General features: G+C 43.8%; 1 protein-coding gene and 2 long non-coding RNA genes across 7 annotated transcripts in view; 1 reads left to right on the top strand and 2 right to left on the bottom strand.

Annotated features, from left to right (window-relative positions):
• INPP5A (inositol polyphosphate-5-phosphatase A) overlaps positions 1-27,547 on the bottom strand; it is a 485,401-nt gene that overhangs the window by 155,966 nt on the left and 301,888 nt on the right. The window lies entirely within an intron of this gene.
• On the bottom strand, positions 19,021-19,399 carry LOC141049714 (uncharacterized). The gene is made up of 3 exons (XR_012220421.1): positions 19,356-19,399; positions 19,207-19,279; positions 19,021-19,123 (listed from the first exon to the last, which is right to left on the bottom strand). It is a non-coding gene; the product is annotated as an uncharacterized lncRNA (long non-coding RNA).
• LOC141049715 (uncharacterized) lies at positions 21,521-21,868 on the top strand. Its single transcript, XR_012220422.1, has 3 exons — positions 21,521-21,564; positions 21,641-21,713; positions 21,797-21,868. It is a non-coding gene; the product is annotated as an uncharacterized lncRNA (long non-coding RNA).

The following is a 27,547-nucleotide window of genomic DNA, read 5'->3' as shown; positions in this document are numbered from 1 at the left end:
GCTTCTGGCGCTTGTCTATTGGTCATGAGTGGCTTGACACAAGGAATGTGACACTTGTAGCCCATGTCCTGGATACGTCTGTGTGTGGTGGCTCTTGAAGCAATGACTCCAGCAGCAGTCCAATACTTGTGAATTTCCCCCATATTGAATGGCCTTTTCTAACAATCCTTTCAAGGTTGCAATTATCCCTGTTGCTTGTGCACCTTTTTCTACCACACTTTTTCCTTCCACTCACCTTACCATTAATATGCCTGGATACACTCTGTGAACAGCCAGCTTCTTTAGCGATGACCTTTTGTGGCTTACCCTCCTTGTGGAGTGTGTCAATGACTGCCTTCTGGACATCTGTCAAGTCAGCAGTCTTCCCCATGATTGTGGAGGTACTGAAACAGACTAAGGGACTTTTTTCAACACTTAAGAAGCCTTTGCAGGTGTTTTTTGATATTTATTCTAATTTACTGAGATAATGACTTTCGGGTTTTCATTGGCTGTAAGCCATAATCATCAACATTAACAGAAATAAACACATGAAATAGATCACTCTGTGTGTAGTGACCATATACGAGTTTCACTTTTTGTATTGAAGAACTGAAATAAATTAACTTTTTGATGATATTCTAATTTTGTGAGAAGCACCTGTAGGTATTAATAAGAATGCTGAGAAGTGATCTCTACAGAATAGAAAGTGTCAGTCGAATACAGGACTTAGTGGCCAGAATGAAAACTGCAAGTTTCCAATTTGCTTTATTAAATGATAAATTTAAATTCTTAAAAATGTTTAAAGAGAAAATATCTTGAATTAAATAAAGCAGTTTTCTGATAATATCCGTATTATAACCACTATTCGTTTGCACATTTAGTTGAGGAAATATCTACTCATTGTACAAAACCAACCTTCAGATTGTTAAAATGCAAAATAACCTGCCTGGATTTTATGGTGATTCGTGCAGACATGACACTGACATGGTATAGGGTGAGCTGCTAGCGCCCCATGCAAGTACTCTTTCACCTAATCCATGGACTGATGGCAGGGAGTCGGGTAAAGGCTACCAGTCTAGTACTGAACCATTTATCCCCCTAGCATGTGAATTGTACTGGTATAATTATAGCTACTTTATTTGTAGAAGGAACACTTTAAATATGGGACATCTCTCCCAGCAGGTCTCCGTCTCTACTCACAAAATTACAAGTGAGGTACAGAGCAGTAGGAGAGTGTAGTGCATATGGTCTTTGCCATTGTTGACTATGCAGAGCACAGCAGCTCATCTGAACTGATGCACTCTGCATAGGAACTGGCGACACCAAAAAGACAAAGCTGCCAGCTACTTTACGCATCCAGCTGCCGGTTGTGTCAATTACTGCATCTGTGCACCACTCCAATGAGCATGAGAATGGAGGGTGGTGCTGCTCAAAATTGTGCACACTCACAGAATTTCGTCCCTGTGCCCCTACATGGATGAGTTCTAAAGTTCACATGTATCACTTTACAGTACCAGAACACCAAAATAAGGGGGGGATTTTTCTATGAATGTTATCTTAAACTGATACCTTATTGATCCCACATTACTGCACTCTAAATCACATTTTTATGAGTTAGGTGTTTTAGTAAACGATATAGTATACAGCGAAAACCTTAGAAGTCCATAGCTGCAAGATCACTCAAGGCAAGTTATATGTGTTACAATGTAGCAATGGGAAGAAAGCATTCTCCAAGAATGAGCTCAGAGAAAAAAACCTGTGAGTGTTTGAAACGTGTTGAGTTGATCATCATTTTGGATTCAAGGTTTTAAACGTTTGGAAAAAAAAAATTAGGAATTTTTGGAGCTGGAACTTTTTTTGCTTGGATGTATACATGTAGTCAACACAGTTTTCCCTTCTTCTGCACACCGAGAACTGACTAGGTGAGCTGGTTTCAAAACTTCTTCCAAAGTATTCTCCAGCTTCTAGGTTGAAAAAGTCATCCATTAAGGATTAGAGAAGAACAGGAAAAGGGAAGTGCCAACTGCTCTGAGCACATCACTTCCTTTGAATTGATTTCTAGAATACTAAAAAAAGTAAAAAAAAAAGTATTTATTTATTTATTTTTTTAAGTAATCTAGAAATCAAATCAAAGGAAGTGGATGTATTTTAATGCACACCTGAAACACTGCTTCTTTGTGTAGCATTATGGGAAAGTCTAAAGAAATCAGCCAAGATATCAGAAAGAGAATTGTGGACTTGCATAAGTCTGGCTCACCCTTGGGTACAATTTCAAGATACATGAAGGTGCCTCGTTCATTTGAACAATTACACGCAAGTACAAACAAGATGGGAATGTCCAGCCATCACACCGCTCAGGAAGGAGATGTGTTCTGTGTCCCAGAAATGAACGTGCTTTGGTCTGACATGTGCATATCAACCCAAGGACAAAAGCAAAAGATCTTGTGAAGATGATGGCGGAAGCTGGCAAGATTGTGTCAATATCCACAGTGAAATGAGTACTGTATCAACATGGGCTTAACCCCTTCACCCCCAAGGGTGGTTTGCACGTTCATGACCGGGCCAATTTTTACAATTCTGACCACTGTACCTTTATGAGGTCATAACTCTGGAACGTTTTCATGGATCCCGGTGATTCTGACATTGTTTTCTCGTGACATATTGTACTTCATGTTATTGGTAAAATTTCATTCAAATAACTTGCGTTTATTTGTGAAAAAAATGGAAATTTGGCAAAAATTTTGAAAATTTCGCAATTTTCCAAATTTGAATTTTTATGCCCTTAAATCACAGAGATACGGCACACAAAAAACTTGATAACTAACATTTCCCACATGTTTACTTTACATCAGCACAATTTTGGAACCAAAATTTTTTTTTGTTAGGAAGTCATAAGGGTTAAAAGTTGACCAGCGATTTCTCATTTTTACAACACCATTTTATTTTTAGGACCACATCACATTTGAAGCCACTTTGAGGGGTCTATATGATAGAAAATACCCAAAAGTGACACCATTCTAAAAACTGCACCCCTTAAGGTGCTCAAAACCACATTCAAGAAGTTTATTAACCCTTTAGGTGCGTCACAGGAATTTTTTTGAATATTTAAAAAAAAATGAACATTAACATTTTTTCACAAAAAAAATACTTCAGGTTCAATTTTTTTTATTTTACCAAGGGTAACAGGAGAAATTGGACTGCAAAAGTTATTGTGCAATTTGTCCTGAGTACGCTGATACCTGATATGTGGGGGGGAACGACTGTTTCGGCGCATGGCAGAGCTCAGAATGGAAGGAGCGCCGTTTGACTTTTTCAATGCAAAATTGACTGGAATTCAGATCAGACGCCATGTCACGTTTGGAGAGTCCCTGATGTACCTAAACAGTGGAAACCCCCTACAAGTGACCCCATTTTGGAAACTAGACCCCCCAAGGAACTTATCTAGATATGTGGTGAGAACTTTGAACCCACAAGGGCTTTACAGAAGTTTATAACGTACAGCGGTACAATTAAAAAATCATATTTTTTCCACAAAAATGATCTTTTCACCCCAATTTTTATTTTCCCAAGGGTAACAGGACCCTAAAAGTTATTGTGCAATTTGTCCTGAGTACGCTGATACCCCACATGTGGGGGTAAACCACTATTTGGCAGAGCTTGGAAGGGAAGCAGCGCCATTTGACGTTTTTGGCTGGAATTGAGATCGGACACCATGTCGCGATTGGAAAACCCCTGATGTACCTAAACAGTGGAAACCAACCACAAATGACACCATTTTGTAAACTAGACCCCCCAAGGAACTTATCTAGATGTGTGGTGAGCACTTTGAACCCCCCAGTGCTTCACAGAAGTTTATAATGCCAGGGCATGAAAATAAAAAAATCGTATTTTTTCCACAAACATGATCAATTAGTCCCCAATTTTTTCATTTTCCCAAGGGTAACAGGAGAAATTGGACCCCAAAAGTTGTTGTCCAATTTGACATGAGTACGCTGACACCCCATATGTGGGAGAAAACTACTGTATGGACACACGTCGGGGCTCGGAAGGGAAGCAGTGACGTTTTGGAATGCAGACTCTGATGGAATGGTCTGCGGGTGTCATGTGCGTTTGGAGAGCCCCTGATGTACCTAAACTATTGAAACTCCCCACAAGTGACCCCATTTTGGACACTAGACCCCCCACGGAACTTATCTAGATGTGTGGTGAGCACTTTGAACCCCCAAGTGCTTCACAGAAGTTTATAACGCTCGGACGTGAAAATAAAAAAATCATTTTTTTCCACAAAAATGATATTTTTGCCCCCCAATTTTTTATTTTCCTAAGGAAATTGGACCCCAAAAATTGTTTTGCAATTTGTCCTGAGTAGGCTGATACCCTACATGTGGGGGTAAAACACTGTTTGGGTGCATGGCAGAGCTTGGAAGGGAAGGAGCACCATTTGACTTTTTCAACTCAGAATTGGCTGGAATTGAGATCAGACGCCATGTTGCATTTGGAGAGCCCCTGATGTGCCCAAACAGTGGAAACCCCCCAATTCTAACTCCAACCCGAACCCCAACACACCCCTAACCCTAATCTCAGCCCTAACCCTAACCCTAGACCTAACGGAAAAATGGAAATAAATACATTTTTTTATTTTATTATTTTTCCCTAACTAAGGGGGTGATAACGGGGGGTTTGATTTACTATTTATGGCGGTTTTTATATTTGCCGGCTGTCGCACGCTAAAAGACGCTTTTTATTGTAAAAATAGTTTTTGCATCACCACATATTGAGAGCTATAATTTTTCCGTATTTTGACCCACCGAGTCATGTGAGGTCTTATTTTTTGCGGGACGAGTTGACGTTTTTATTGGTACCATTTTCGGGCACGTGACATTTTTTGATCGCTTTTTATTCCGATTTTTGGGACGCAGAATGAACAAAAACCAGCGTTTCATGAATTTCTTTTGGGGGAGTGTGTTTACACCGTTCCGCGTGCGGTAAAATTGCTAAAGCGGTTTTATTCTTCGGGTCAGTACGGTTACAGCGATACCTCATTTATGTCTTTTTTTATGTTTTGTCGGTTTTATGCAATGAAAACTATTTTATATAAAAAATAACTTTTTGCATCGCTTTATTCTGCGAGCTATAACTTTTTAATTTTTTCGCTGATGATGCTGTGTGGTGGCTCATTTTTTGCGGAACAAGATGACGTTTTCAGCGGTGCCATGGATATTTATATGCGTCTTTTTGATCGCGCGTTATTACACTTTTTGTTTGGCGGTATGATAATAAATCATTATTTTTTGCTTCGTTTTTTTTTATTTTTTAAGGGGTTCGCAAAAGGGGTTAACTAATGGGACAGTATTATAGGGCGGGTCGTTACGGACGCGGCGATACCTAATATGTGTACTTTTATTGTTTTTTTTTTTATTATTTCCAAAAAATGGATTTATTTGGGGGAATATTTTTTTTTTTTTCTAATTTATTTGGCGATTTTTTATTTTAACACTTTTTTTTATTTTTTTTTTTAACTTTATTAAATAGTCCCAGGTGGGACATCACTGTCCTGTGACAGATCGCTGATCTGTCACATCACAGATCACTGTGACAGATCAACAATCTGTCACAGGCATTGAAGACTTCCTCTTGCCTGCGCTTTGCAGGCACTGAGGAAGTCAGCTTCCTGCAGGCCCCCGAAGGCCCCCGTCGCCATCTTGGATTCGGGGGCCTGCAGGAAAGGAGCCCCCCGCAGCAGCGCTGCACATTGCGCTGCCGTGGGGGGCTCAGGGAAGCACGGAGGGAGCCCCCTCCCTGCTGATGCTTCCCTTTAACCCCCGGTACACCGCGATCGTGTTTGATCGCGGTGTGCAAGGGGTTAACGTGTCGGGGGCGGTCCGTGACCGCCCCTGACACATTGTGCCGGGTGTCAGCTGTGATAATCAGCTGACACCCGGCCGCGATCAGCGGCGCTCACCACGTGGGCGCCGCTGATCGCGGTAGACGTACTATCCCGTCCATGGGCATAGGGTCCCAGGTCCCATGGACGGGATAGTACGTTGGATGTCAGAAAGGGGTTAAAGACCACTCTGCCAGGAAGAAGCCTTTACTCCAAAAAAAAAACAAAAACAAAGAAGCCAGATTAATGCTTGCAAATGCACACAGGAACAAAGACCTTAATTTTTTTTAGATATGTCCTGTGGTCTGATGAAACTAAAATTTAACTTTTTGGGCATAATGACCATCGTTACGTATGGAGGAAAAAGGGAGAAGCTTGGAAGCCTAAAAACTCCATCTGTGAAACACGGGGGTGGCGGCATCATGTTTTGGGGTTGTTTTGCTGCAGGAGGGACTGGTACACTTCACAAAATAGATGGCATCATGAGAAAAGAGGATTACGTTGCAATACTGAAGCAACATCTCAAGACATCAGCCAGGAAGTTAAAGCTTGGGCGGAAACAGGCCTTCCAAATGGACAATGACCAGAAGCATACTGCCAAAATGGTAACTTAGTGGCTTAAGGATAACAAAGTCAATGTTTTGGAGTGGCCATCACAAAGCCCTGATCTCAATCCTATTGAAAATTTACGGGAAAAGTTGAAAAGTTGGGTGAAAGCAAGGCAACCTACAAACCTGGATCATTTTGTCAGGAGGAATGGGCCCAAATTCCAACCAACTATTGTGAGAAGCTTGTGGAAGAATATCCCAAATGTTTGACCCGAGTCATTCAGTTTAAGGGCAATGGTACCAAATACTAATAAAATGTATGTACACTTTTGACTTTGCAGTAAGTAATAAAAATGCCTTAAAACATTCTCTCTCATTATTTTGGCATTTGGTAAACATTAATAATTATGGTAATCCTAACTGACCTAAAACGGGAAAGATTTATTCTGATTTCAAGTCAGATATTGAGAAAAACACACATAAGTGTCTTTTTATACAGTGTATGTAAACTTCTGGTTTCAACTGTATATATACATGAATACATATGTAACCCATTTGTAAACAAAAGGAGTCCTACCCCAAAATTAAAAAATATGTATTAAAAACTCTAATTCAACGAGTTATGTTAATATAATTCCTTATCAGAAAGTTTAAGTTTGAAGAGGAAAAAAATACAAAATAGAAATATTTCTGCCTTCGGTCTTGGGCGTCTCACCCCTACATATGTATATACGTGTGAAAATACAAAATGATTTACTAGTGTCAGGTGTTCAGTGACCCCTAAAATTTGTTTTGACTATTGTCAGTTTTAGGCTAAAAAGACAGAGTATCCCCTAAAAATGGAAATGATTTATACCACCTGGCACATGAGATCTCATTTGCAAAGCAAGAGTCCTTCTTCCAGCATACAAAGAGTCAGGCCAACAAACAAGTAGGAAATATCTGCTGAGCAATCACATTTACTCATTATATTGCTGTTTGATGAATGCTTGAATTTTTCAAGACCATTTGTTTGCAAGGAAAAAAAGGCACATTACTCTTGTGTGCGGCATTTCTCAACTGAGCGCATTATTGTAAATGAAAGCAGGCTGTAAGCGTTTTACATTAATACAAATTAACAGCTGATTGATCTGTCCTATCACTCATGATCAGCTTTCTCAAAACTCGCATGCATAGGTCAAAACTCCCGTTAACAGAAAGGCAACTATAACAGGAGCCAACAATACAGACACCGAAATAAACACTAATGGCAGGAAATCAAATACATAAGGATGGCCATTTCAAAGCTGCTTCAATGTCGCGCCAATTTTAGCTGTCCGTCAAAAGTGTATGGCGGTGACCCCATTCTTCCCCGAAAGCACATGTTGGGAGAATGAAAAATCTGTCTGGGGAGGATTTGAATATGCCCAGTCAATTTGTTCTTAAAGAGGACCTTTCACCAAATTTTTCGCTTTGAACTGGACACACGCTGTAATAGCGGCTGCAGAGGGGAATGTATTTTTTTGCCTCGTAGCGAAGATATTAGCTATGAAAGTATTTGACATTTAATGAGTTACCGTATATGTTGGACTATAAGACGCACTTGTTTCCTCCAAAAATGTGGAGGAAAATGGGGGGTGCATTTTATAGTCCGGATGTACCTGCTCTGGCTGTGGTGGGAAGGTGGGGGGAGCGGCAGAGGCGGAGCAGTGGGTCAAAGGATGCAGGAGTCGGCGGCTGCGGCTAACTCCTGTGCCCACTGCTAAAGAGAAATGAATATTCACTGCATTCCACGCCCATGGGCGTGAAGGGCAGTTAATATTCATTGCTCTTTAATAGCGAGCACAGTGTTAGCCACAGCTACCAGCTTCCTGCAGCTGCCAGGCTTTCGCATGTGTCTGCAAGTTAAGGCAATGAATATTCTCTGCTCTCCATTCCCATAGGCGTGGAATACAGTGAATATTCATTCCCGTTAGTAGCGGGCACACATGAATGCCTGGCACCTACAGGAAGCCGGCGGCTGTGGCTAACACTGTGCTCGCTATTAAAGAGCAATGAATATTTACTGCTCTCCATGAGCATATTCCGGCAGGTGTCCTCGGCTTGCAAACAGCGCATGACGTCCCTGTCATGCGCTGCTTACAAGCATAAATCAACTGCTGGCATCGGAACAAGACGCTGCGAAGGAGAACAGGAAGGTAAATAGGATGGATTGTGTTTTTTTTTTAAATGTTTTTCTGATGGGGGTTGTGCATACCAGGATGGAGATCGAGACCCTGCATACCAGGATAGGGATGAGGTGGACCATGCCTACCAGGATAGGGATGAAGTGGACTATGCCTACCAGGATAGGGATGAGGTGGACTATGCCTACCAGGATAGGGATGAGGGGAGCCATGTCTACCAGGCTAGGGATAAGGGAGATATGCTTACCACACTAGGGATGAAGGGGCCATGCATACAAGGATGAGGACGAGGGGGCCATACATACCAAGATAGGGATGAGGGGGCTGTGCATACCAGGAAGGGGATGAGGGAGCTGTGCATACCAGAATGGGGATGAGGGGGCCATGTATACCAGGATAGGGATGAGGTGGCCATGCATACCAGAATGGGGATGAGGGGGCCATGTATACCAGGATAGGGATGAGGTGGCCATGCATACCAGGATGGGGATAAGGGGACGATATATACCAGGATATGATATATTAAGTACAGAATTAAGTACAATATCACCATTAGACGCTGAACGGGAAACCACTTGGTAAATTTGACATAGAGAAGGACTTGGGGATCCTAGTTAATGATAAACTTACCTGGAGCAGCCATTGCCAGGCAGCGGCTGCCAAGGCAAACAGGATCATGAGGTGCATTAAAAGAGATCTGGATACACATGATGAGAGCATTATACTGCCTCTGTACAAATCCCTGGTTAGACCGCACATGGAGTACTGTGTAGAGTTTTGGGCACCGGTGCTCAGGAAGGATATAATGGAACTAGAGAGTACAAAGGAGGGCAACAAAATTAATAAAGGGGATGGGGGAACTACAATACCCAGAGAGATTACCAGGATGAAGAAGTACATGCCTTTAGTGAAAACTACCTGATAACACCCACTTACAGGGAGAATTAGTACACACCCCCAGTGAAAACTATCTGATAACTTTAGTTAAGTCCAAGTGGATGTTAACGCTTTAGACGCCAAAATACTTTTATTGCTAATATTTTTGTAATGGAAAGGCAAAAAAACATGTTTTATTCCTTTCTGCAGCCACTAGTACATAGTATGTTCAGATCAACATGAAAAAAAAATTGTGAAAGGTCCTTTTTATAGGTATAGAAGGTATATGAACCCCTTTAAAGGAATTGTCCATCACAAAATAACCCATTTTTTAAATCAAAAATGTAATAAAAAAAAGATTCACATCTAAAAAGAAAAACTTGCAATTTTTTATATTGGACTCTACTCTCCTATTGCAGCAATAGACTGACCCAGACCATACTGAATATTATTGAAGTATTTAATGGGCTTTCTCTCATCAAGGCAAAGATCATTGTGTAGGGAGGGGGGAGGAAGTGAGCTTTGACCATCACCTAGCGTTATAAGACCTAGTAGCCAGTAAGAAAAAAAATCATATTTTATTTCTTAAGTATAAATTGGGATATGAAAAATGTAAAAACCAAAATAAATTCTAAAAAATTTTATATAAAAAAAACCTGATTTAAACAGTAGGTAATTTTCGAATATCACATTCCCCAAAAATACTCTTCATATTGGAGGGCATAGTGAGATAATTAAACAGAAGGTAATGAGAGTATTGATCACTAATAGGTGCACTAGGGAAGATTACAAGTACTAATCTGCAGTAATCCAGACTGTACTGGTAGTGCACTGCGTGAATATTGCACTGGGGGACTACATGTGGCTGCGCAACCGTTTCACACTATATAAAGGCCCCACACGGATCTTACTGCCAACAGTTCTTGGCTAGAAGGACAATGAAAGTGTTCTGTGTTAGCAACAGTATCCAACAACACATCTGTTCTGTGCGCCTTGTCGTGAGCCCATTCAGACAAATCAGTACACAAAGAAAGGCCGAGCGGAAGTAGATTTTTTTTTTCCATTTTCTAAAATTGCAATCAAAATTGCAAGAAAAAAAAATATTTAAAAACTATTTTAGAAACAGTAAAGTAATATACCGTAATCTCAGGTCAAAAGAGCAAATCACAAAAAACAAACAAGTTTGGAGACAAAGTATCAATAACCCTATTTATCACTCTTATTGAACTCATTTATTAATAGGGTGGCTTCATAAGTTGATGCAAAATCGTGGCTGTATTTTTAAGGAACATCTTGCATTATATGTCGCGCAGGTTCATTATTAAAAGGACATGTTCACCTTTCCAACGCATTGCATCGGAAATGTAGCAGCTGTAGAATTCGTCCGTGAATAGAATCAAAGTGCGTCTCCATGGTTACAGACTACAAACACTGTGTAGTCTGATCATATAGTCACACTTTCTTCTCTTGTCTATTACAGGGGTTTTTCCAAATTAGTACGTTATTTCACATTAGGCCGGGGTCACACTTGCGAGTGCAATGCGAATCTCTCGCCTCAATACCCGTCACTGCCGCCGGCGGTTTGGACCGGAGCGTTCAGCTGCATAGACATGTCGGGTATTGAGGAGAGTTTCTCGCATTGCACCCCGGCCTTAAGTTGATTACTGGCGGTTTAACCACCCGGACACCCATCGATTCTGAAAACAGAGACACATTTAGTCTAGATAAGCAGTATTTTTTTATTTCAGTCAAGACTTTGCAAAGAAAACGAGCGTCTAAAGTTTAATCGAATATACTAAGTACGCCGTCCAGAACAGAATTTACACATCTCGACCCCATCACTAGTGATGGACTTGCTTGAAATTTCGGCGCAAACAGAGCTTTCTTCAGGCGGTGTCAAAGCTGTCAATCACCAACGGGGAATGTGGATCATGAATAACCAGTGAAATGCGTCTTTTAGCCACACCCAGGGTGCACAAAGCATCCAATTAACATCTTTGAATAAATTTCAGTTCCTGGAAAAGGAAGCAATGATTTAAAAACTAAAAAGGCATAATTTCTTAATTTTTGTTTTATAGGGGCAACATCCCCTACAAGGCTCTGGGTTTAGATTTACCGTCCGTTTGGGTCGATACAATAGGCTCCCTTTGCGGAATACAAACACTGACTGCAAAGATTTTCACCAGAGGTATTCTGCAGACACTTTTTATAGAAGGCTTCATATCCCCCTTATATCATTGGTTTTGTTTTTCAATATACTAGAGAGAACATACGAGGTAAAAAAAAAAAATACATTTTTGCAGAGATATTCTTCATAACTTAGATGCTGCGTGCCAGAGCCATAAGTGATGGCAAACTACACCAGTCTAGTCCACAGACAAATAAAAAATTTAAAAAAATAGCGCATGCAACATTTTTATCTGGCTCTTCTTTCAGTCTGGTGCAGCAACTGATGCATGGAGATCATGCATTGCATAGTAATCTATAAAAATTATTTTGGCATCAAATTAGTTCATTTTTTTTCCCCCTTCCAGCGGCCGCATGAAGAGAAATGCAACATTCTGGAATATTTTGAAAACAAATTTGGTCCGATGCTACAGTACCATTCCAGTTGCCTACTGGTAAATTAGGACTGAGATTAAAAAACAACTCGTAGCATCGCTTATTTGATTTTCTTATTACTGACATCATACAGATCTCAATGTTTTCTTTATTTGTATCTAGACCCAATGAGCTTCTATTAACTAGAACTGAACATTTTGCAATTCGAAGCCCTGCCTGACATGTCCATTATAAATCGGTATACTTACAGGATATAAATAAAACCACAAAGATTCATTCATTTTCATTTTATTCTAATCTAATCATATAATATCTAGTGGCATTAGCATTTATGGATTTTACTTCATTTTGATTAGAAAGAAAACTAACATAAAACGCGTCGGCTCAAGAGGAGGCTTTTTTGATGATGATTCAATTAATTTGTAGTGACAGTGAAATATAATTGCCAAACCTAGACTGTATGAAAACGTACAGAGCGTTACGGTCTCCTCTTATCCTCTGATAGATTACTAATGTACCTCAACTGGAAATTAAAAATATTCCTCCGCTTACATAATAATCAAGTGTACATTTAAAGATGTAAGGCAGGAAAGGGGATCAGAGAGTTTACTGAAAGCCTATAGTGGTCTTCATTCTATGCATAATCCCTTGAAAAACGGAAATAGTTGGATTCTAAAAGGTTTCAAAGAGTAAAATAAAAAATAGTGGATTGGTTTAAAGGGAACCTGACAGCTGATACATGCTGACACAAAAGCATGTATCAGACAGTAGCTGCACCATTCCCAACACATACAGTTGTGCTCTAAAGTTTACATACCCCTGCAGAATTTTTGCTTTCTTGGCCTTTGGAGAATATGAATAACGCCACCAAAACTCTTTCTCCACTTATGGTTAGTGGTTGGGTGAAGCCATTTATTGTCAAACTACTGTGCTTTCTTTTTGTAAATCATAAGGACAACCCAAAACATCCAAATGACCCTGATCAAAAGTTTACATACCCTGGTGATTTGGGCCTGATAACATGCACAGAAGTTGACACAAATGGGTCTGAATGGCTGCAAACTCTATGCGGGCTTTCATATGTCTTGCACTGAGGAGAGGCTTCCGTTGGGCCACTCTGCCATAATGGCCCGACTGGTGGAGGGCTGCAGTAATAGTTGACTTTGTGGAACTTTCTTCTATCTCCCAACTGCATCTGTGGAGCTCAGCCACAGTGATCTTGAGGTTCTTCTTTACCTCTCTCACCAAGGCTCCCACGATTGCTCAGTTTGGCTGGACAGCCAGGACTAGGAAGACTTCTGGTGGTCCCAAACTTCTTCCATTTAAGGATTATGGAGGCCACTGTGCTCTTAGGAACCTTGAGCACTGCAGAAACTCTTTTTGTCTTGCCACAATTCTGTCTCTGAGCTCCTTGGCCGGTTCCTTTGACCTCATGATTCTCATTTGGTCTGCCATGCACTGTGAGCTGTGAGGTCTTATATACACAGGTGTGTGCCTTTACAAATCAAGTCCTATCAGTTTAATTACACACAGCTGGACTCCAATGAAGGAGTAGAAACATCTCAAGGAGGATCACAAGGAAATGGACAGCATGTGACTTAAATATAAGTGTCTGAATACTTATGACCATGTGATTTCAGTTTTTCTTTTTTAATAAATTTACAAAAATTTCTACATTTTTTTTTCAGTGAAGATGGGGTGCAGAGTGCACATTACTGAGGAAAAAAACAACTTTTTGAATATACTAAATGGCTGCAATGAAACAGAGTGAAAAATTTAAAGGGGTCTGAGTACTTTCCGTACCCACTGTAGGTAGCTAAAGACTTAAAGGGAATTAGCCAGCACAAGAAACATTAAGTGCTTTTGCACAAATGTTACAAATCAGTCAGAGCTCCTGCTCAGTTCTGATGCATCTGCGCTCACCTTTCTTTTCCCAGTGTTGTGGCTCTTTGAGACATCAGTTCTTCTTGTACAAGAGAGAACCATATTTTTCACAGATAGCAATCGTATCCGCTATAGACTATAGAGTAGCTCACATTTTATTTATTTTCCTCGGACCAAGTAGTCCAAAAAAAGCATGGAGGATTGTCAGATGTTGATCAGAGTATCGGATCAAACCCGTCAGTGCAAATCTATAAATCCATGAGAGAAAAAAAAAAAAAAAAAAAAAGGACAGTACATGGATGCCAAATGGTTGTCTGCTTTTCACGGACTGTTTAAGACAAGCTTAAGAAACATTTTTTTTTTACCAGAGAAAAACAGGTCAAACTTAGACAAAACTGCTAAAAACCTGAACCGGTTCAAATTCTGAGGATTCTCTGATGAAAAATACTGATGAAACTTGAATTTTTTTTGTGTGCAAAAAAAAAAATCACTGACGTGTGAAGGCGCCATTAGAAGTAACAGCGGGTAAGGTAGACGGAGCGAGTTTTACACAGATCTCCAGTGTCGAAAAAGTGAAAAGCATCTATAGTCTCAGGGAGGGCTGAGAGAACAGGCTGCATAAAAATACAATAAGGATAGTACATGAACTACAGGAAAGAATCTGTACTGATTTGAAGTAATGTAGAGAGCAAAATGAAGGTACAGTGTAGTCTGGAATTAATCAGCAACGTATACTGTATATTATATATACACTGCTCAAAAAAATAAAGAGAATACTTAAACACAATGTAACTCCAAGTCAATCACCTGTCCAGTTATGAAGCGACACTGATTGTCAATCAATTTCTCCTGCTGTTGTGCAAATGGAACAAACAATGGTAGAAATGATAGGCAATTAAAAAATACAACCCCTATAAAAGAGTGGTTCTGCCGGAGGTGACCACAGACCATTTCTCTGTTTTCATCCTTTTTGGCTGTTTTGGTAACATTTGCATTTTGTCATTGGGCTCACCCCTAGAGGTACAGTAGCATGAGGCAATGTCTACAATCTACAGAAGTTGCTCAGGTAGTGCAGCTCATCTAGGATAGCACATTAATGTGAGCTGTGGCAAGAAAGATAGCGGTGTCTGCAACCACAGTGTCCAGAACATGGAGCAGATACCAGGGAACAAGCCAGTACACCAGGAGACGTGAAGAGGACCATAGGAGGGCAACAACTCAGCAGGACAGCTACCTCCTCCTTTGTGCAAGGAGGAACAAGAGGTGCAGTGCCAGAGCCCTGCAAAATGACCTCCAGCAGGCCACTAACATCCATGTATCTGTTCAAACTGTCACAAACAGACTCCATGAGGGCGGTATGAGGGCCCGATGTCCACAAGTGGGTGTTGAGCTTAAAGCCCAACACCATGCAGAGAGATTGGCATTTGCCAGAGAACACCAAGATTGGGAGATTCGACAATGGCACCCTGTGCTGTTCATGGATGAGAGCAGGTTCACACTGCGCACATGTGACAGTCTGAAGATGCCGTGGAGAGTGTTCTGCTGCTGGCAACATCATCCAGAATGACCTGTTTTGGCAGGGTTTCAGTAATGGCATGGGGAGGCATTTCTTTAGAGGGCCGTATAGCCCTTCATGTGCTGGCCAGAGGTACCCTGATTGCCATTAGGTACTGGGATGAGATTGTGAGACCATATGCAGGTGCACTAGGCCCTGGGTACCTTCTGATGCATAACAATGCTAGGCCTCATGTGGCTCATGTGTGTCAGCAGCTCCTGCATGATGAACGAATTTATGCTATGGACTGGCCTGCCCGCTGCCCAGATCTGAATTCAATTGAGGACATATGGGACATGATATCTCTTTCCATCCACCAACACCAAGTTGCACCACAGACTGTCCAGGAGTTGACGATGCTTTAATCCAGGTCTGAGAGGAGATCCCTCAGGAGAACATCCACCGCCTCATCAGGATCATGCCCAGGCATTGTAGGTAGGTCACACAGCACGTGGAGGCCACACACACTACTGAGCATCATTTCCTTTTCTTGAGGCATTTCTACAGACATTGGATCAACTTGTAATTTGAGTTTCCACTTTGATTTTGAATATCATTCCATATCCAGACCTCCATGGGATATTAAATTTGATTCACATTGATGATTTTTGTTTTATTGTTCTCAATGCATTGCACTATGTAGATAATAAAGGTTTGCAACTGGAATATTTCATTCAGTGATATCAGGATGTGGTATTGTAGTGTTCCCTTTAATTTTATGAAAAGTGTATATCTCAAGTGCTGACAACCCTGCAGCTCAGTCAAGTGTTCATGTGTACTCCATTGGAAAAGCTGAGTAAGCTGCTGCCAGACTCTGGATAAATGGATTGGGTGAAAAAATGTAAACTGTCAATCCTCATCTCCTGAAACATCACGTGTCAGGCGAGCCAACAGGCCCCCATACACAATACATGGTCCATTCACCTTGCGGAAATTAAAGGGTTTGGAGAACCTTTATGTACCTTGTAATGAGGTCCTTTGCAGTCTTCTTGGGCAGAAACAGATACACTGACTGTATATAAACTACTATAATTTACTTCTATAACCAATATATATTCTGCAGTCATTTGCCATTCATAGGAGACATGTGCAAACAATATGTTACAGAGTAACAACTCAAATTTAAACAAGAGGAGTGAGGGCCCTGCTCACAAGCTAAAATCTATACCGAAATTGCGGACACCCAAGGTAAAAATTATTTTGTGTATAGTCCAGCTATCTTTATAATAAATAAAGGTGTTCAAGTAGAGCCTCATGACCCGGTCACGAGCTGGTACCGATTTATGTGCAGATGCAATGTGACAATGAGTGAACGGAGCTTGTGGGAACAGATGATAGAACGGACCAGATTACGAGGAGAATTTAAGGAGAAAAAACAGGAAATAGTTAAATTAGTGAGGTGATAGATCGGTCTAAACAGAGATGCTTTCAAGACTTCTTAAAAACTGGAAATACTGGCAATTAAACTATCTAGAGCAGTGCATTCCAGACAACCGGCAGTCACATGCAAAGAACTGCAGATGGGAGTTGGAGGTTGGGATTATGGTGGATGTTAGTCTTTGATCATCAGCAGAATGTGGGGAACCAGAAGGTGGTAGATCGAGATAATGAAGGGGATGTAAGGAGACACAGCTGAGAAAATGAAGGGGATGTTAGGAGACACCGCTGTGTGGACAGCTTTGTGGATGAGCATGGCAAGTTTTCGTTGCATTATATCGAGGAGAGAAGAGTTTAGTACGAGGGAGACAAATTAGTAAAGAAATAGATTACAATATACACGGGCGCTACCTAGCTATAAAAAGTAGCTCAGATGCAGCAGGTAGGGAGACAGGGCTGTGTCGGTTCCTGTTTGAAACTAAAAACTGTAGAATTGTATACCTTACCGCGCTATACTGAGCAGGTGTATGGGACCAACAAGGTCTATAGTAGACAAAATACCAGAGGGGGGGGGAGAAAAGGTGGAGATTATAGACCAATACTTACTGTTAAATGGAGTATTAATAACATATTCTTAGTAATTTTAAGGCGTTTATCTAGCAGATGCCTCCGTGCACCTCGTACACACGCGGCTCCCCTCCGTGCACCTCGTACACACGCGGCTCCGCTCCGTGCACCTCGTACACACGCGGCTCCCCTCCGTGCACCTCGTACACACGCGGCTCCGCTCCGTGCACCTCGTACACACGCGGCTCCGCTCCGTGCACCTCGTACACACGCGGCTCCGCTCCGTGCACCTCGTACACACGCGGCTCCGCTCCGTGCACCTCGTACACACGCGGCTCCGCTCCGTGCACCTCGTACACACGCGGCTCCGCTCCGTGCACCTCGTACACACGCGGCTCCGCTCCATCTACCCTGTAAACTCCTCCTGACCCCACATATACGGTACTTACCTCATCCAGCACCATGACAACAGCACAGCAGAGTCTTGCAGACACCAAGAGGCAAGGCTAAGCGCACAGGACCATGTGGGTCTGGACAATGGCTCCTGATTATGTGACCCCTGACTCCTCCCCTCCTGTGACCTCATCACAGGTCCTGTGAACAGAGAAGAGAGTAGGCAAGCGATGCTGTGAGTAGCTGCGGGGGGGAGGTCTCATGCTACGGCGAGGATGGGGTGCGTGGGGGGGCGTGGCGGCTTATCTCCCTGCAGTGCGGGAGGGTTGGAAAACTATAACTGCCGTGCCCGCAGAGGGCTGGCGGCAGGAGAAACAGCCAGGCCAGTGGCCGCATCAGCTGGCAAGCGGCCAGATGATCAGGCGCTGCCGCCCGCGGCCAACATGACAGCGGCCCAGCGGGAAAATGCCCGGTTGGTTATATTACCAATCCGGGCCTGCCACCTCCTCACTTAGCTCTCACGATCTGTCTGAAGGACGCCACTCTCTTGGTTCTCTTCCTACTTCTCTGACCACTCGTTCAGGTTCAGTGTACCTTTTGCTGACTCTTCTTCCTCTTTACTTTCCTGTCTGTCTTCCTCAAGGTTAATTCCTTTGTCTCCTCTTTTCTCTGTAAGCTGCCTCCACTGAACAAACCATCAATAGATATGGTTTCCAGAACCATCTCTATACTGATTGTTCTGATATCACTCCTACATTGCTACAGCATACCAGGGATTGTCTTTCTGCTCTCTCTAGAATCATGTCCTCCCTGAAGCTGAAACTGAATCTTTCCAAAGCTAAACTTCTTGCGTTTTCTCCCTCTACTAACCGACCTAAACCTGACCTTTCCATTTCTGTGAGTGGTTTTACCATTACTCCCAAGCAACACGCCCTCTGTCTTGGGATTATATTTCCCTACCTATATCCACTCACCTGCTCATGACACCTTCACCTCAAAAACATCTCCAGAATCCAACCTTTTTTTTTTTTAATTTGAAGCTGCAAAGATTCTACTTGTCGTTCTTATTTATTCTTATCGGGACTACTGCAACTCTTTACTAATTTGTGGAATTGTATACCTTACCGCGCTATACTGAGCAGGTGTATGGGACCAACAAGGTCTATAGTAGACAAAATACCAGAGGGGGGGGGAGAAAAGGTGGAGATTATAGACCAATACTTACTGTTAAATGGAGTATTAATAACATATTCTTAGTAATTTTAAGGCGTTTATCTAGCAGATGCCTCGCCCGTGATGTTGTATTCGTAATTTCTTGTAGTAGTCAGTGACACTGATGAGGGAATATATTGATAGAATTAGATTATCAATAATGTAAAAATCTAAACTGTAAGTTAGTGGGTTGACTATACTCACTACAGTTTTCTGAATGTTGCTATTTCCTTCAGATGGGTACCGTAGTGCTTACTAACAGCTCATTTTCACGGTGCTGAACAGATGGAATTAGATATAATTAATACAAGTGACTGTGATAATATGACACAGTAGTAAAAGTGCCTCTCCACTTCTATTCGTGTGGAAGACGTGAACAGGAGCAGTATCCTCCTTTATAATGGAGTTTTTTTATGATGTTGGAATTTCCTTCAGATGGGTACCGTGGTACTTATTGGCAGCCCATTGGTACAGTGCTAAACAGGTAGAATTAGATATGGTTAATACTGTGATATTATAACTCTGCTGTAAAAAATGCCTCTCCACTTACTTATATTGATATGAAAGAGGTAAACAGGACCAGTGTCCCCTCATGTAGGCATTGTGATGGAGTTTCTGGCTGTAACTGCTTTTTTCACTGATGGAGTGCTTATAGTAATCCCTGCTGGCTGAATAGAGTAGGAGCAAGGTTTGCTAGTTCTATCAGGCACTATAGAAAAAAATAGATAACATAGATCGCTTAATAGAGTAATGTTAAAGTGATCAGTTAGCCCAATTAGTGCTTTTTGATCTAACTTACTTGTGCCGTTTGCTGAGTACCCTGATCTGCCCAGATGATAGCTGTTTGCTGTGCGCGGGGAAGATGAGACGGCACCGCACGTAGCGAAGGAGCGGGTGAACGCTAGGCACCTCGTGTGCTCCGGCCGGAAGCAGCAGCGAGGACACGGCGTGATAGGGGGGCGGAGCTCTGTGACGTCACAAGCTTGAAAAAAGGACGGGTACGCAGAGGGCACAAACCAACGCGTTTCGAGGGTGGCTACCCTCTTCGTCAGGGCTGTGATGCGTGTCTGTCAGCCCGTCCTTATATATGGGGTCACCCAGCTGCAGCCAATCATCCTTAAAACAGGCTGTGGTTCTATAATACTCCTGCTTAATATTAATGGGTCTGGTGGGTTGTAGCGGTTTTTACATTGTAAAATGACTGCTCAGTTATTAAACGTGGATTTTATAACCAATCGTGCTCATATATTAAAACTTAACTTTTAATTTTGATAAATTCAATAAACATACATCAATCTCATCTGTCTATTAAAAAATAGAACATATAAAACAAACAGAATTTTTTTAAAATAGAATATTGTGTATATGTTTTATTAATAAATAAATAAAAGCAATACCTCCCTCGTACATTATTAAAAAGTGAATAATGCAGCTTAATGTATAAGGGTAAACAAAAAATGGGGTAAATGTGTATATGTATATTATATTCATTAATAAAAACAATACCTCCCTCGTTCATTAGTAAGAAGTAGGATATAATATAAAAGAAGGGGGGGGGTTCATCATTATGACCAGGAACTAAAAAACTCGGGAGGTTAAAAGATTGTAATAGACTCCCTGTAACAGGGGAAGCGGAAAGGGGAGGTTAGGAATAGTAAAAGGAGGGGGGGGGGTTGATACTCCCAGCTTGGTTAAAAAGCATGTAGGGGGAGGTATCGCTTTTATTTATTAATAAAACATATACAACCCACCAGACCCATTAATATTAAGCAGGGGTATTATAGAACCACAGCCTGTTTTAAGGATGATTGGCTGCAGCTGGGTGACCCCATATATAAGGACGGGCTGACAGACACGCATCACAGCCCTGATGAAGAGGGTAGCCACCCTCGAAACGCGTTGGTTTGTGCCCTCTGCGCACCCGTCCTTTTTTCAAGCTTGTGACGTCACAGAGCTCCGCCCCCCTATCACGCCACGTCCTCGCTGCTGCTTCTGGCCGGAGCACACGAGGTGCCTAGCGTTCACCCGCTCCTTCGCTACGTGCGGTGCAGTCTCATCTTCCCCGCGCACAGCAAACAGCTATCATCTGGGCAGATCAGGGTACTCAGCAAACGGCACATGTAAGTTAGATCAAAAAGCCCTAATTGGGCTAACTGATCACTTTAACATTACTCTATTAAGCGATCTATGTTATCTATTTTTTTCTATAGTGCCTGATAGAACTAGCAAACCTTGCTCCTACTCTATTCAGCCAGCAGGGATTACTATAAGCACTCCATCAGTGAAAAAAGCAGTTACAGCCAGAAACTCCATCACAATGCCTACATGAGGGGACACTGGTCCTGTTTACCTCTTTCATATCAATATAAGTGGAGAGGCATTTTTTACAGCTGAGACATAATATCACAGTATTAACCATATCTAATTCTACCTGTTTAGCACTGTACCAATGGGCTGCCAATAAGTACCACGGTACCCATCTGAAGGAAATTGCAACATCATAAATAAACTCCATTATAAAGGAGGATACTGCTCCTGTTCACGTCTTCCACACGAATAGAAGTGGAGAGGCACTTTTACTACTGTGTCATATTATCACAGTCACTTGTATTAATTATATCTAATTCCATCTGTTCAGCACCGTGAAAATGAGCTGTTAGTAAGCACTACGGTACCCATCTGAAGGAAATAGCAACATTCAGAAAACTGTAGTGAGTATAGTCAACCCACTAACTTACAGTTTAGATTTTTACATTATTGATAATCTAATTCTATCAATATATTCCCTCATCAGTGTCACTGACTACTACAAGAAATTACGAATACAACATCACGGGCGAGGCATCTGCTAGATAAACGCCTTAAAATTACTAAGAATATGTTATTAATACTCCATTTAACAGTAAGTATTGGTCTATAATCTCCACCTTTTCTCCCCCCCCTCTGGTATTTTGTCTACTATAGACCTTGTTGGTCCCATACACCTGCTCAGTATAGCGCGGTAAGGTATACAATTCCACAAATTAGTAAAGAGTTGCAGTAGTCCCGATAAGAATAAATAAGAACGACAAGTAGAATCTTTGCAGCTTCAAATTAAAAAAAAAAAAAGGTTGGATTCTGGAGATGTTTTTGAGGTGAAGGTGTCATGAGCAGGTGAGTGGATATAGGTAGGGAAATATAATCCCAAGACAGAGGGCGTGTTGCTTGGGAGTAATGGTAAAACCACTCACAGAAATGGAAAGGTCAGGTTTAGGTCGGTTAGTAGAGGGAGAAAACGCAAGAAGTTTAGCTTTGGAAAGATTCAGTTTCAGCTTCAGGGAGGACATGATTCTAGAGAGAGCAGAAAGACAATCCCTGGTATGCTGTAGCAATGTAGGAGTGATATCAGAACAATCAGTATAGAGATGGTTCTGGAAACCATATCTATTGATGGTTTGTTCAGTGGAGGCAGCTTACAGAGAAAAGAGGAGACAAAGGAATTAACCTTGAGGAAGACAGACAGGAAAGTAAAGAGGAAGAAGAGTCAGCAAAAGGTACACTGAACCTGAACGAGTGGTCAGAGAAGTAGGAAGAGAACCAAGAGAGTGGCGTCCTACAGACAGATCGTGAGAGCTAAGTGAGGAGGTGGCAGGCCCGGATTGGTAATATAACCAACCGGGCATTTTCCCGCTGGGCCGCTGTCATGTTGGCCGCGGGCGGCAGCGCCCGATCATCTGGCCGCTTGCCAGCTGATGCGGCCACTGGCCTGGCTGTTTCTCCTGCCGCCAGCCCTCTGCGGGCACGGCGGTTATAGTTTTCCAACCCTCCCGCACTGCAGGGACATAAGCCGCCACGCCCCCCCACGCACCCCATCCTCGCCGTAGCATGAGACCTCCCCCCCGCAGCCACTCACAGCATCGCTTGCCTACTCTCTTCTCTGTTCACAGGACCTGTGATGAGGTCACAGGAGGGGAGGAGTCAGGGGTCACATAATCAGGAGCCATTGTCCAGACCCACATGGTCCTGTGCGCTCAGCCTTGCCTCTTGGTGTCTGCAAGACTCTGCTGTGCTGTTGTCATGGTGCTGGATGAGGTAAGTACCGTATATGTGGGGTCAGGAGGAGTTTACAGGGTAGATGGAGCGGAGCCGCGTGTGTACGAGGTGCACGGAGCGGAGCCGCGTGTGTACGAGGTGCACGGAGCGGAGCCGCGTGGGTACGAGGTGCACGGAGCGGAGCCGCGTGGGTACGAGGTGCACGGAGCGGAGCCGCGTGGGTACGAGGTGCACGGAGCGGAGCCGCGTGGGTACGAGGTGCACGGAGCGGAGCCGCGTGGGTACGAGGTGCACGGAGCGGAGCCGCGTGGGTACGAGGTGCACGGAGCGGAGCCGCGTGGGTACGAGGTGCACGGAGCGGAGCCGCGTGGGTACGAGGTGCACGGAGCGGAGCCGCGTGGGTACGAGGTGCACGGAGCGGAGCCGCGTGGGTACGAGGTGCACGGAGCGGAGCCGCGTGGGTACGAGGTGCACGGAGCGGAGCCGCGTGGGTACGAGGTGCACGGAGCGGAGCCGCGTGGGTACGAGGTGCACGGAGCGGAGCCGCGTGGGTACGAGGTGCACGGAGCGGAGCCGCGTGGGTACGAGGTGCACGGAGCGGAGCCGCGTGGGTACGAGGTGCACGGAGCGGAGCCGCGTGGGTACGAGGTGCACGGAGCGGAGCCGCGTGGGTACGAGGTGCACGGAGCGGAGCCGCGTGTGTACGAGGTGCACGGAGCGGAGCCGCGTGTGTACGAGGTGCACGGAGCGGAGCCGCGTGTGTACGAGGTGCACGGAGCGGAGCCGCGTGTGTACGAGGTGCACGGAGCGGAGCCGCGTGTGTACGAGGTGCACGGAGCGGAGCCGCGTGTGTACGAGGTGCACGGAGCGGAGCCGCGTGTGTACGAGGTGCACGGAGCGGAGCCGCGTGTGTACGAGGTGCACGGAGCGGAGCCGCGTGTGAACGAGGTGCACGGAGCGGAGCCGCGTGTGAACGAGGTGCACGGAGCGGAGTCGCGTGTGTACGAGGTGCACGGAGCGGAGACGCGTGTTTACGAGGTGCACGGAGCGGAGACACGTGTGAACGAGGTGCACGGAGCGGAGCCGCGTATGAGGTGTACGGAGCGGAGCCGCGTGTGTACTTGGTGTACGGAGTCGCGTGTGTACGAGGTGGAGCCATGTGTGTACGGGATGTACGGAGCGGAGCCATGTGTATGGGGTATACGGAGTGGTGCCGCGTGTGTACAGAATGTACGGAGCGGAGCCGCGTGTGTATGGGGTATACGGGCGGAGCCGTGTGTGTACGGAGCGGAGCCATATGTGTACGGGATGTACGGAGCAGAGTCAAGTGTGTACGAAGCATACAAAGCGGGCTTTTCCCACGGACACAAGAGTACATGGCGGAGCCCCGAGGAGCATTTTAAAACACACACACATGACGTTCCACCTGAAGTCATGTGCTGGAAGCTGACCGGAAATGAGATAATTTCTTGAGGAGATTGTGACGGAACCAGGAATGCTTCAGATCCATCACTGTGTCCTCCTTCGACAGCGCAGACAGCAGGATCGCCTTGGAATCGGGGATGCCGGCCATGTGAGCGGATCATGATATGTCCTGCATCGGGAGGCTCAGGTGGGCACTACAATGGGAGCCGGGCTGCTATAGTATCTTTATAGAATCTTTCTTTTTTCTCTCTCTCTGTTCTCTCTCTCATCTTTCCCCTTCTTTCCTCGTTCTCGCCCTGTTCTTTCTTTCTCGCCCTGTTCTTTCTTTCTCGCCCTGTTCTTTCTTTCTCGCCCTGTTCTTTCTTTCTCGCCCTGTTCTTTCTTTCTCGCCCTGTTCTTTCTTTCTCGCCCTGTTCTTTCTTTCTCGCCCTGTTCTTTCTTTCTCGCCCTGTTCTTTCTTTCTCGCCCTGTTCTTTCTTTCTCGCCCTGTTCTTTCTTTGTTTTCTCTCTTCCTTAGTGCCAGTCAGTGTGCCCATAATGCCAGCCACTGAGCCCTCAGTACCAGTCAGTGTGATCAGCAGTGCTAAATGGGTGCGATTTGGCGTGGACATGGGTGTGGCCGGGCGTGGCCTAAAATTTGCAGCGGCGCGCCGCAGTCTTTGTCCCTCTTTGCCTTCTTCAAAAGTTGGGAGGTATGATAGGGGCGACTATGACCAGGGGGGTCTGGTTGCCCAATGGATAGCAGTTCTGCCAGGAATTCTGTCACCGTGCGTACAAAAGGGGACAGGGCTTTGGGAGGAGTACTGTACCTAAAAGCAATAAATAGGACTGAGCTGAAATACTGGGCACAGCTCTGACTACATGTTATATAGTCGTGTTAATCTCCTCTCACTTCTTGTAACCTACAAGTGTACAAAGATATTATATAGTCACCATGTGACTAGTGGGCCTGTGTAACTTCAAATGCCAGGGCTGAATTTTAGTCCCAGTCCAGCCCTGGGAGGTGGTGGTAATCCACAGTGTCAAATGCAGCAGAGAGATCCAGAAGAATCTGCGGAGAGTAGTGACCATCCCAGATAGCTTTCAGTAGATCGAGATTTTAGTGAGGAAAATTTTTGTAGTATGGAAAACATTATAAAGGGTCAAGAGGAGAGGTCTGAAAGATATTGGATCAGACAGCAATAGACCAAGAGTTCAAAGAGTTTTAAGATAAACAGGAGTGTAGCAACTGATGCTTTAAATTAATAAAAGCATCTTAGAAGCTAAAAAATCCTAAAATCTATAGAAACAGAATAATACCAGATCTAATAAATGCCTAAATAAGTATAACTGTGTAATAGATTCATGTCTTGATGTTGCCACTGCCGGTTCTATAGCGAGGATGAATATTTATTATGCTCCGGATCAGAATGAGACCAGATCTGATTGGAGGCTGGACCGTCATGTCCTTAACATAACAAAAGAGCAAGAACATGATTTACCAGCAGGAAGAAAAGGTGTGGTGTTTGCTAGTCCAGCAACGTTTCTTAACGACCCAGTTTTTTTTTCTGGACTTTAAGTCATTTTTTACTTAGAAACCAGGGGGCTCCTCTCTGCTTCTTTCAGCTACAAGTTCTGGGAAAAAGAAGAGATTGGAGGGGTCTTTGAGACCATTTGACAGATGACTAATGAGTATCCATAAAACCACAAAGAAAAGCTGTGTGGAGCCCGTGCATCACAACTCCTCACCCTGGGAAACTAATTGCTCCGAATTGTTAACAGTAACATTAATTTTCTTGCAATCATTCCCTCTCAATGCCCAAAATGAGCATGAAGCAGGTCTTTTGACCAGACATAAACGTTAAATGTCCCAATGTTGATCAAATTAACTCCAGCTATGCAACAATGGACTATATTTGTGAGAAAATAATGAGACGCACAAAGGGCTGCTTTATGCCCGGATTTCACAGTTCCAATGTAAAAATGTTCCTGTTGAACTAGACGAGGCAGCCATTTCCAAAAGATAACAGGAGCCATGTCAGACCCTTGAAATGAAATCTCATTTCACGGACCTGGACTCCAAGGACAACGTCAGGGCGTTTTACTGACATGATCATCAGGAGGTCAGCCATAACATATCAGCACGGCGCTAAGCCTGCGCGTCTCCAGGAGTTCTGGAACGGTAATGTGTACAAAGTCACCCTGGACAGTTTACCCAAGACACACTGGGAAAAAGTAAAGAGTCTTACCATTAATAATGATAACAGACGACCAGGGTGGCAAACAAGAAGACATTTTCAAACACCATAGAGAAGGTTATAAAAAAAAAAAAAAAAAAAAGTTTGCCACTTATATTATAGCCCCTTATAAGACAGCAATGGGATTACACGGAGATAGAATTCCTGCCTGCAGTTACTATGATTACAGACCGCAGATAATAATGTAATAAATACTTACCGATTCTCACTCTATATAATCTCTATTATACAAACACACACCTAAATGGGAAGGACACTGTTGTACTGCACAGTGAAAGTACACAAAATTGCCTCCATGTGATTATGGCTTCTGTAACACAAAGTGATACTCCACCCAGGACCAGGGCAGAAAGGGAGTGTGTGCGCAAAGCTAATCCCACTTGCTCCAGAAACGTCAATGCATAACACTGAATATTTGTTGTTTTGATTTTAACTGCTGACTTCCCTCCTCCAGAAAGGGGGGAAGGTGTGAGAAATGAGATGAACGAGGGGGGGGGGGGCGAGGGAACGAGGGGGGGGGGGGGGGCGGCGAGGGAACGAGGGGGGGGGGCGAGGGAACTAGGGGGGGGGGGCGAGGGAACGGGGGCGAGGGAACTAGGGGGGGGGGCGAGGGAACTAGGGGGGGGGCGAGGGAACAAGGGGGGGCGCCAGAGAATGAGGGGGGCGCCAGAGAACGAGGGGGGGGGGGCGCCAGAGAACAGCAGGAGAAGGGGGGAGAAGGATGAATACGGGGAAGAAAAGATGACTGAGTGTTGGAGAGAAGGTGGGTGAAGGGGAGGGAGCAAGAAAAAAAAATGAAGTGGGAGAGACAGGGGATCTGAACGTGAGGGCGATCCAAGTCTAGGATACAG

This window comes from Dendrobates tinctorius, unplaced genomic scaffold (genome assembly GCF_039654945.1).
Source record: "Dendrobates tinctorius isolate UK_male_01 unplaced genomic scaffold, ASM3965494v1 ptg000147l, whole genome shotgun sequence".
NCBI classification, from domain to species: Eukaryota; Metazoa; Chordata; class Amphibia; order Anura; family Dendrobatidae; genus Dendrobates; species Dendrobates tinctorius.
This window is presented reverse-complemented; position numbering and strand designations above follow the sequence as displayed.